Here is a 9015-nt window from a genome sequence, read left to right as displayed (position 1 = left end):
TTTCAGCTAGTGTGGCATTTTGACAAATAGGATCACCAAGAGCAGAGGAGAGGATTCATGGTGGAGTACCTGCCATCCGAATGGGTAGACGAAGGAGTAGCCGGCCTTCTTGTCGATGACCGGCATGAACTTGCCGTCCGCCGCCACGACTGCACAGTACCTTTGTTGGGGCAGGCCGGCGCCATGGCCCTGACGGTGGCGGAGAGCAGCCTCCGCGCCGGCGTCTTGGTGGTCGGGGAAGGGAGGCCAAGGCCATGGCCGTGGAGGGATAAGGAGGCCACAGACGGAGGGGCCGGGCTTGATTCCGTGAGGCTGGGGTGTGGGGGTGGGCCATGGCCGGGATCGACGGCGCCGAGGATGCCCTTGCCGCTCGGCTGCCCGAGTTCGATGGTGGGACGCGGGAGCTTCGAGATGTGGGAGGGAGAGGGGAGGGAGAGGGGGAGCTCGATGCGATTTGAGATCGAGGGGAGGGTCGGGCACCGTAAGTGGCGGCGGCGAGGGCGTGAAGGGAGCGGGGTTAGATCGAGAAACCCTGGGGAGAGGCGGGGGTGCGGGGGACGGCGGCGGCATTAGGGGAGGGGTGGATAGAGGGAGAGAGGAGGGGATCTTAGTCATCGACGGGTAGTGGATCGGGTGGAGAGGCGGCGGCAGCGGGAGTGGATGGTGGGAGCTAAGAGGGGATCTGAGTTAGGGTTTTGGTAGGTGGGCTATGGTTGGGTGAGAGGGTGAGGGTGTGAGGGCTGCCGTTGGATCCGTAAGCATCTGACGGTGATTGATGCATGATCCGCGTGATATGCCTATGGACCAATCAGAATGCACCAAATAATTTGAAGACCTTTTGACGATATAAATTGGTCGTGATTGATTAAAGAAAAAAAATTCATTCCATTTTTCAGTGCTCAAAATGAGTTTTTTTTTTGTGAAAGACGTATCAAATATTTGTTCAAATGATATCATACTTTGCGCAAGGTTACATCTTAGGTTGGCGAACGATATTGACAAAGAGAGTTTTTGTTTCTTTTGCACCAAAAAACAATTTTCCATTTTTTGAGTGCCCAAATTAAGTTTTTTGTGAAGGACTTACCATATATTTGTTGAAATTTTTTACAAAATCAATTCTCTAAAATACTAGGCTATACATAATGCACAATTGACCAAATGGTTGGGTGTCAAAAGTTTCGATCCACCTCTCGTGAAAATAACAAATTTCCGCCGATTCAGTAGAAAGCGGGTAAAATTTGAACTACAGCTGCCTCATAGTTTGCTCTTTATTTTTTCCAAAAATTATTTCTAGGTACATAAGTATCTATTTAATTAGAGAAACACAAAAAGGTTTTCCAAGATTCAACCACTAGCTAGGAATGGTCATGCCCGCTGTTTTGACCGCATTTTGAAACGGGCATAAAAAATAAAAAAATTGGAAAACCTTCGCATTGTGTCATTATATGTGACCAAGTTACCAGGGAAAATAATAAACTTGTAATATGACAATTGTTTTAAAAATTGTTCTCAAAAAAGAGTTATCATGTGTGAAGATGCATGGTTTTCAAGCCAATGATCAATCTTATGGCCACATTCATGGCATAGTTTGTTCAAATGATCTCACATTGTGCACAAGGGTGCATCTTGGGATGGCAAACAATGTTGCCTAAGGAAGTTTTCATTTTCTTTGGACGACAAATTCATTTTCTATTTTTCGAGTGCCCAAAATGAGTTTTTTTTGTGAAATACCTACCATATATTTGTTGCAATATTGGGAAAAATTATTTTTTTAAATAATAGGCCATATTTAATGCACAATTGACCAAATGGTTGGGTGTCAAAGGCTTTGATCCTCCTCTCATGAAAATGACAAATTTCCACCAATTCAGTAGGAAGCGGGTAAAATTTGAACTACAGCTGCCTCATAGTTTGCTCTCTATTTTTCCCAAAAATTATTTCTAGGTACATAAGTATCTATTTAATAAGAGAAACAAAAAAAGTTTTCCAAGATTCAACCACTAGCTAGGAACATCATCCCCCTGTTTTGTCCGCATTTTGAAACATGCATAAAAAATTCAAAAAATTGGAAACCTTCGCATTTTGTCATTACATGTGACCAAGTTACCAGGAAAAATAATAAACTTGTAATATGACAATTGATTTAAAAAATTATTATAAAAAAAGATCTATCATGCGTGAACATCACTAGAACAGCGAGCTCGTAAACAAACGGTTTTTAACCCCTTATCGCGACGGTATTTGGAACTATCGCCAAGTAAGTGTGGGCGATAGGGGGGTCCTTCCCACACGACCCAGAAACCATTAGGACCAAATTTCACATGCAACATCTATAACCTTTCGAAATTAGCATCATAGACGGTACATAGATAGATGTATCTCAGCTGGAAAATTGCTGAAGCAGAAGGCGAATATTGAGCCTTCATTGATGTTGAAGGTCTTTGTAACTTTAGGCCAGTGCCCGTGGATGATTGACCGTCCATCCTTCCTACTCTTCAGGAACACTTCAATATTGACCTATGGGTGTTGTATGAATATCTTCCTCGCCTCCCGACCATACAAGTGGTTTGAGAGGTAATCATCAGTGAACTTCTTTGGAAAGGCCCGAAAATAAGGATGTGCATAAATATCTTCCCTATATTGGAAATAGGGAAAATGAATAAAAAAGGCAAGGTATAATCGTTAGTACCATCTTGTAGTGAACTGATGCCTTCTTCATTGTGCAGACAAAGATCTTGTTGTTTTTTTCACTAATTTCTTTATCCTAACAATCTTTCTGAGTTTCTTGACTTAACTGATATTCATGGACAACTCATTTCCCCATATGCAAAAAGGGTCAAACAGTGGGTCAAAACCGCTGACAGCAGGACCTACATGTGCAAGACCAAATTGTCACTACTAGGGAAAACCTTATACATAGAATCTTAGCAGCAGCGCGGTTTAAAAACAAATGCTACTGCTAATTAGCAGTAGCGAGCTTGAGAAAACCGCGCTACTAATAACCTGATAGTAGTAGCGTGGGTTTTTACCCCTCACTACTACTAAGTTATTTCCACCGTGCCTCCCGGGACCAGCCGTAGTAGTAGCGCGGGTTGTAAAACCTACGCTACTACTACGTGGATAGCCATAGCGCAGGTCAGACACCCGCGCTACTACTAGTCTCCCATGCCACCCACCCCCGCCGGATACACTCCCACCCGCAACCGTCCCACACCACACAACCCATGTCTGTCTAAAAAAATCCACCAACGCCCGATCCAGATCCCCTCCGCCTCCATCCCCCGCTGTGTGCGCCACGCCGGCGGCCGCGTGGCCGCCGCTCCCGGTCTCGCGCCGTTGCCCTCCCCTCCCCCCAGTCCAGCAAGCTCGCCGACAAATCTCGTATCCATCATATCGCCGTCGCCGACCGCATCCCGTCCTAGCCCACCTGCCCGCCGATGGCCTTCTCCTCGTTCCCATGGTCGTTCCGCCGCCGAGCCGGCGGCAGCGGCAGCGGCGGAACCGGCCCAAGCAAACCCTCCGCCATGGAGGGGAAGGAGGAGGACGCGGAGGAGCTCGGCGTCACGCCGTAGCTCCTTGACTTCCTCCGGACACTCTCCCCCGACGCCTTCAAGTCCTTCCCCCCCAGCTCCACCAAGGCACCCCCTCCTTCCTCCCTTCTCGATTCCGCTCCCCTGCTAGTTTCCTCTCGATTACAGGCGGTGCTATGCTTTGTCGCAGGAGGATCCTAGGAGTTGGCGGCCGAGCTCTCGGATTGGCAGCAGCGGCACGCCGTCCTCGTGCTCGCCAGAGCCAAGGTAGGTCTCCCGCGGATCTCGTCCTCCACTTCTCCCAAGACAGAGATGGCTCTCAGGTCTCAAACTGTAATTTGTGATCCCGGCAGGAACTCGCTAAGGTCCGCTATGATCTGTGCCCATGCCACATGAAGGACAAGCAGTTCTGGACATACATCTTGTCGTAAGCTCTTGCCTCATTAGCTTTCGCCCATGTGTGAGTGTATTGTTCCAGTCCAAGTGCTCAATTAGTTTCATGCTGGTCTTGATTTTGTGAATCTTCAGTTAGGAATTCTAGTCCATGGTGCTCCTTAATACCCAGCAAACTATATTTGTACCTAAACATGATCGTCCCAGTTGCCTGTGTACCGTTGTGCTGTTTTGTATATATAATAAACATCCAGCAAAAGGGATTGGCATCTAAAGATGAGAAATTATGTCAAATGTGAGTACCTATTTTTGTAAAAGCTCAGCAAAAAGGGGACATCATCATGTAAAGCGTGGTCTCTGTTTGCTGAACAACTATCCATGAGGTGTAATATAAGTAAGGTGTTGGTCCTAATATAAGTAATAACAAACCATGGCTAGTGATAATTCCTCTGTTGTTCGATCCTTTATATATGCAAAAGAATACACACATGTCTATTCCAGATATGGCCAAAGTTGTAAACACTAGATAATCCATCAAGTGGGCTTTTGATGCCATCCTGCAGCACGCGTTGTTGGGTTTGACTCTAGCCAATTTCATTTTCAGGTAGATTGGTGGGTGGGATATGCTAATGACACCGATGACTCAATCCGGAGGATTGTGCGGATAAACCCTGGTGTCAGGAGATACCTCGCCAAGAGCTACAGCCCAAGGTCCGGTTTCTCTGTTCTCTTAAGTTCGGTTGATGCAAAATTGAACATGCAATTTTTTAGCCTAATTTATCACAAGTGAGGAGCAGTGAATTCTATAGTCCATTAGCTACGGTTGATCACCAACTACATAAGCTTCTATTTCTACTTCTGAATTTTGAATGATTGTATGAGCAAATGAGTGCTACAAATGTACAGTTTTGTTGGTTTAGGCAAACACCTCACAGTACTCAAAAGTACAGTTTTGTAGAAACCATAGTATTCTGATTGAGCTAGTAAGATTTAGTTTATGTAAGTTTAGTAGATGAACTAGTAGGATCCTTCTGCTGAACTGCTACTAGTAGGACGGCTTGCGATTAGATTAGTCTAGTCTATGCAGCAGGTGCACGCTCTGAGCTCGCTCGCAAGGTGTTTGCAACAATGCCTCTAGGAATGTTGAAATGTCAGTTTGTTCAATCAATGTAGAATTCTGTGTTCCACAGGATACAAAGGAGCCTATGGACCTTAAACTTTGCTCATTAAATTGAAAAGAAAACATTGTACTATTCGTACACAAACAAAACATCTATGGGTGGGGATGTGGGCATTGCGCCGTTAAATTGAAAAAGAAAATGCTCTGATCAGATTAGCATATACGGTGTGCTTCATGCATCCAAGATACCAAGACGTCTTCTCTTCTCTATGGAGAGAAGCTGATTTGCATTGACGGCTAATGATGATTCTTTGTGTTCCATAGTTTAAAAGGCAACCATTTTGCACCGGATAACCAAGTATTCTGCCAGGGTTAAATTTAATTAAGAATGTTGTTCTGCACTTTTGCTTATTATACGCTCCTCCTTTTACCCATTTTATTTCCTTAGGAAATGTACTCTGATTCAGCCAGGACATCACACGGCCATGCTCTGTTTCTTCTCAGATCCAGCCTGATTCAAGCTTCCTGGACATCCACAAGGCATGCCTTGGCCGCCATTGAGCAGAATGCCACTGGTGGCCGCAGCAGCGATAGAGTGTCGTCTCAGCGGACAAGGGAGTATCAAGCGAGGCATCATCATCAACCCGAGCGAAGGTCATAGGTGCCGCGTGCTCCTGCATGGCAGCATGTGCCGCTATACTGATTGGGCAAGCAGGTCTGCTCTCTGCATATGCAGCCACCTCCATTTGATTTAATGAAATAAATATCATATTTGGTACCATGGCAATCCTAATTCCAGTCTTGTTACAGCTGTTGTTCTTGGCCTGAGCAGCAACTCTGTATTGGCTCAGGATGATTTGGTTGCTCCAGCAGCTACAAGTGAGCAAGCTGATGTAAATGTTACTGGCCTACGTCGTATAGAAGATGATTTAGTGATCTCAAATGATCACACTATCAAATGGTGAATGTGCACCGATAAAGCATGGGAGTTTTTCTTGTGTTACTAGTGTCCGGCTAGAATTAGTAAGGTGTGATCAACGTGGCCATATAATTAGTTTTGGAAAAATACTAACTTGTTATTTCCTTTGCATTTTTTACTGTAAAAAGTCATGGCTCACCTATTAACCGGCGGCCGTAGAAGGACTAATCACCTAACTGAAACACTAATAATCAGAAGATAGATTGAACTTCGTTTAATGGATATACAACATATTGAATTATTTTCTATTTGGTCTAATTGATATAATCATGTCTAATAGAGTTCACAATCTTTACTTTGAAGATCTGTAGCTAGACGTTAGAACTGTTGACATTCAAATAATTAACTAACTGCATGTCGTACTTGAATTACAGGTTTTTTGGTTTCGTCACTCCTTTGTTATATGGAAGAATACTTCATGGTTAGCATTATTTATTATAACACATTCATATAAGATTTTCTTGCCACTGTAAGTAGGAAGTTAATTTTTTGGTCTGTTTTGTTCTGCGGAGATTTTGGTCTATTTTTCTAATAGTATATATGATCATTCAGTCACAGTTCAAGTATTTTAGAACTAAAGCTCCCCCTAATTAAAATGCAGAAACATGTTTTCTTTCATTACGTTTTAGTCACTGTCTTAGAAACATTAGAAAATATCTCTTGACAAACTTCTTCATGGAACTAATATTTTTATGCTAATGACAAATTGGATTTATAATCTTTAACCTCGAATCTTTATAGGATTTTGGTTACTACCATATCTGCTCCTGCAGGTCTACTAGAGTATCCACTTCTGAGGTTGATTTTCAATATGTGTATATCTAATATTTCTTACTGCAGATTTAAGCTTCACTGTCATCTAACTTTGTCTAGTTAATATACTTACTCGGCAACATGGAAAGTTTCCATATTTGTTCTAGCTGTCTCTATGGGTTAGCGACTTAGCATACATGTTGTAATAAGGTTTCACATTTTCTTCTCTGACAAGGTCTGTTTTTATTCATAGATAGAAGATAGCGACAGAGTGCTGCCGGATAATGAGATGTTGAGCGGCAGACTGAATCCATGACACCGAAGTGCAATTGCGGCAGATTATCTCTATCTTTTCTTTTCATTTTTCTTATTATTGAGTGAGAACAGAATGAGGAACTGTGTGATAGTACATACAACAACTGTAGTAAAAAGAAACTTATGTTTGCAATTGTTAATGACATAGATACTTGCATGTTCTTTGAAGTGGTCATTTGTGATTGGCAATGCATAATGAGGTTTTTTGGCTGATTTGTTTCCTTCAGTTTCCGGTTAACCATGAAATAGGAGCCCAGTAGTGCTCACTATTGTTGTGTTTACTGGGAACTGTATGCATAAAATGGAATTGGTGGATTTTATTTTTTTAATTATAAATTAGTTAGTAGTGGCATGGGAAAAGACTGCGGCTACTAGTATTTAGGATACTAGTAGCGTTGGTAGTATGGACACGCTGCTACTATTTTGTTAGTAGTGGCGCGGGTACTAAATAGTAGTAGCGTGGGTGGCACATGCTACTACTAACTTTGTTAGTAGTAGCGCGGCTTCAACCCACGCTATTACTAACTATTAGCTGTAGCGCCTTATTGGTAGCGCGGGTACCCGCACTGCTGATAGGCCTAAAACCCGCGCTGCTGCTAGGCTTTTGCCTAGTAGTGTGTTAACAACCTAAATATTAGAATTTTTCCTGTAATTGCACAATTATGTGATATTAGGCAATGTACCATGCATGTGCTAACCTCGATTATAAACCTGAATGCTTCCCATTGTTTACCTGCAACACATATAAGGTAGTTAGTCATTAGGTTAAGTAAGGGTTCACATGCTATCAGTAAAATATGTTGATGAAAAGTAATCACATTGCAGATTCATCAGATTAATTGAAGCCACATGGAAAACCCATTTATCCAAACCAAGCATGATTAGGAACTAGGAAATATAGCACTCGTATATGTTTCTCATGTATTAAGTGCAGCCAAATTCGATTTATTCCTCACATGCACAACAATGCAAAATTCTACCCACGACAATTGGACATCGCGTTGCAGAATTGAACCAAGCAGTTAACTAAACACCACAACAAATTAATCAAACATTAACTGAGCACCACATTGCACAATATAACATACTCCTAATAGAAGATCAGACAGTTAACCAAACAGTTGACTACAACCAATTGTAGCAATTGTATTTATTTCTCATGTATTTACTACAACCAAATTCAATGTATTCCTCATATGGTATACAATAACAAAATGCACCAACAATACTGTAAACATAAATTCGATTTATTTCTCACATGGAAGACAATGCAAAATTGCAGCCTGAAGAATTGAACATCACATTTGGAGAATTGAACGAAACAGTTAACAAAAGACGACAACTAATTAACAAAACAGTTAATAAGAGAGCACCACACTGCACGACATATAGAACATATACACTAGAGCAACAAATTGCATGGTAAAATTAGATAGCACAATTCACTAGAATTTGTGAAGGAAAGGCAGGAGCAGCACACGCAATGGGTAAACCGAGCATGCTTAACCGGCGTAGCTAGCAAATGGTAAGGTGCTCCTTCAAGATCTAGGGACGGCATGAATGGCAGCCATCGCGACCTCATCCGCGCGTGCGGCCACGATTTGCTTCTCCATTGCCAAATGCTCCTTGAGGTCCTGGCTATACTACGTGCACCATGGCTTAGGTCGGCACTTATTTGGTGGAGGGGTCGGTCATTTGGGTGGTAGGTGTCGTGCTCGTGCCGGCGGTAGGGGCATGTGGATGTGGAAGGAGGAGGAGGTGGATGGGGGTCGGGTGTGGATTACCTGCCTAGATAGGCAAGGCCGAGGAGCGTGAAGGAGGGTCACCGGCGAGGAGGCGGCGGCGCTGCAAGCAAGGAGTGAAGGTTTCAACTTGGAGAGGAAGGCAGAAAGAGGGGAAATGTGGTTTTTGGTAAGGGGAGGGGG

The 9015-nt window shown here is 43.3% G+C and overlaps 1 pseudogene; it reads left to right on the top strand.

Moving 5' to 3' along the window:
• Positions 1–3437: 3437 nt before the first annotated feature.
• On the top strand, positions 3438–6008 carry LOC123101838 (uncharacterized; annotated as a pseudogene).
• The last annotated feature ends 3007 nt before the right edge of the window (positions 6009–9015 follow it).

The sequence above is a fragment of the Triticum aestivum genome, chromosome 5A (assembly GCF_018294505.1).
Source record: "Triticum aestivum cultivar Chinese Spring chromosome 5A, IWGSC CS RefSeq v2.1, whole genome shotgun sequence".
NCBI lineage: Eukaryota > Viridiplantae > Streptophyta > Magnoliopsida > Poales > Poaceae > Triticum > Triticum aestivum.
This window is presented reverse-complemented; position numbering and strand designations above follow the sequence as displayed.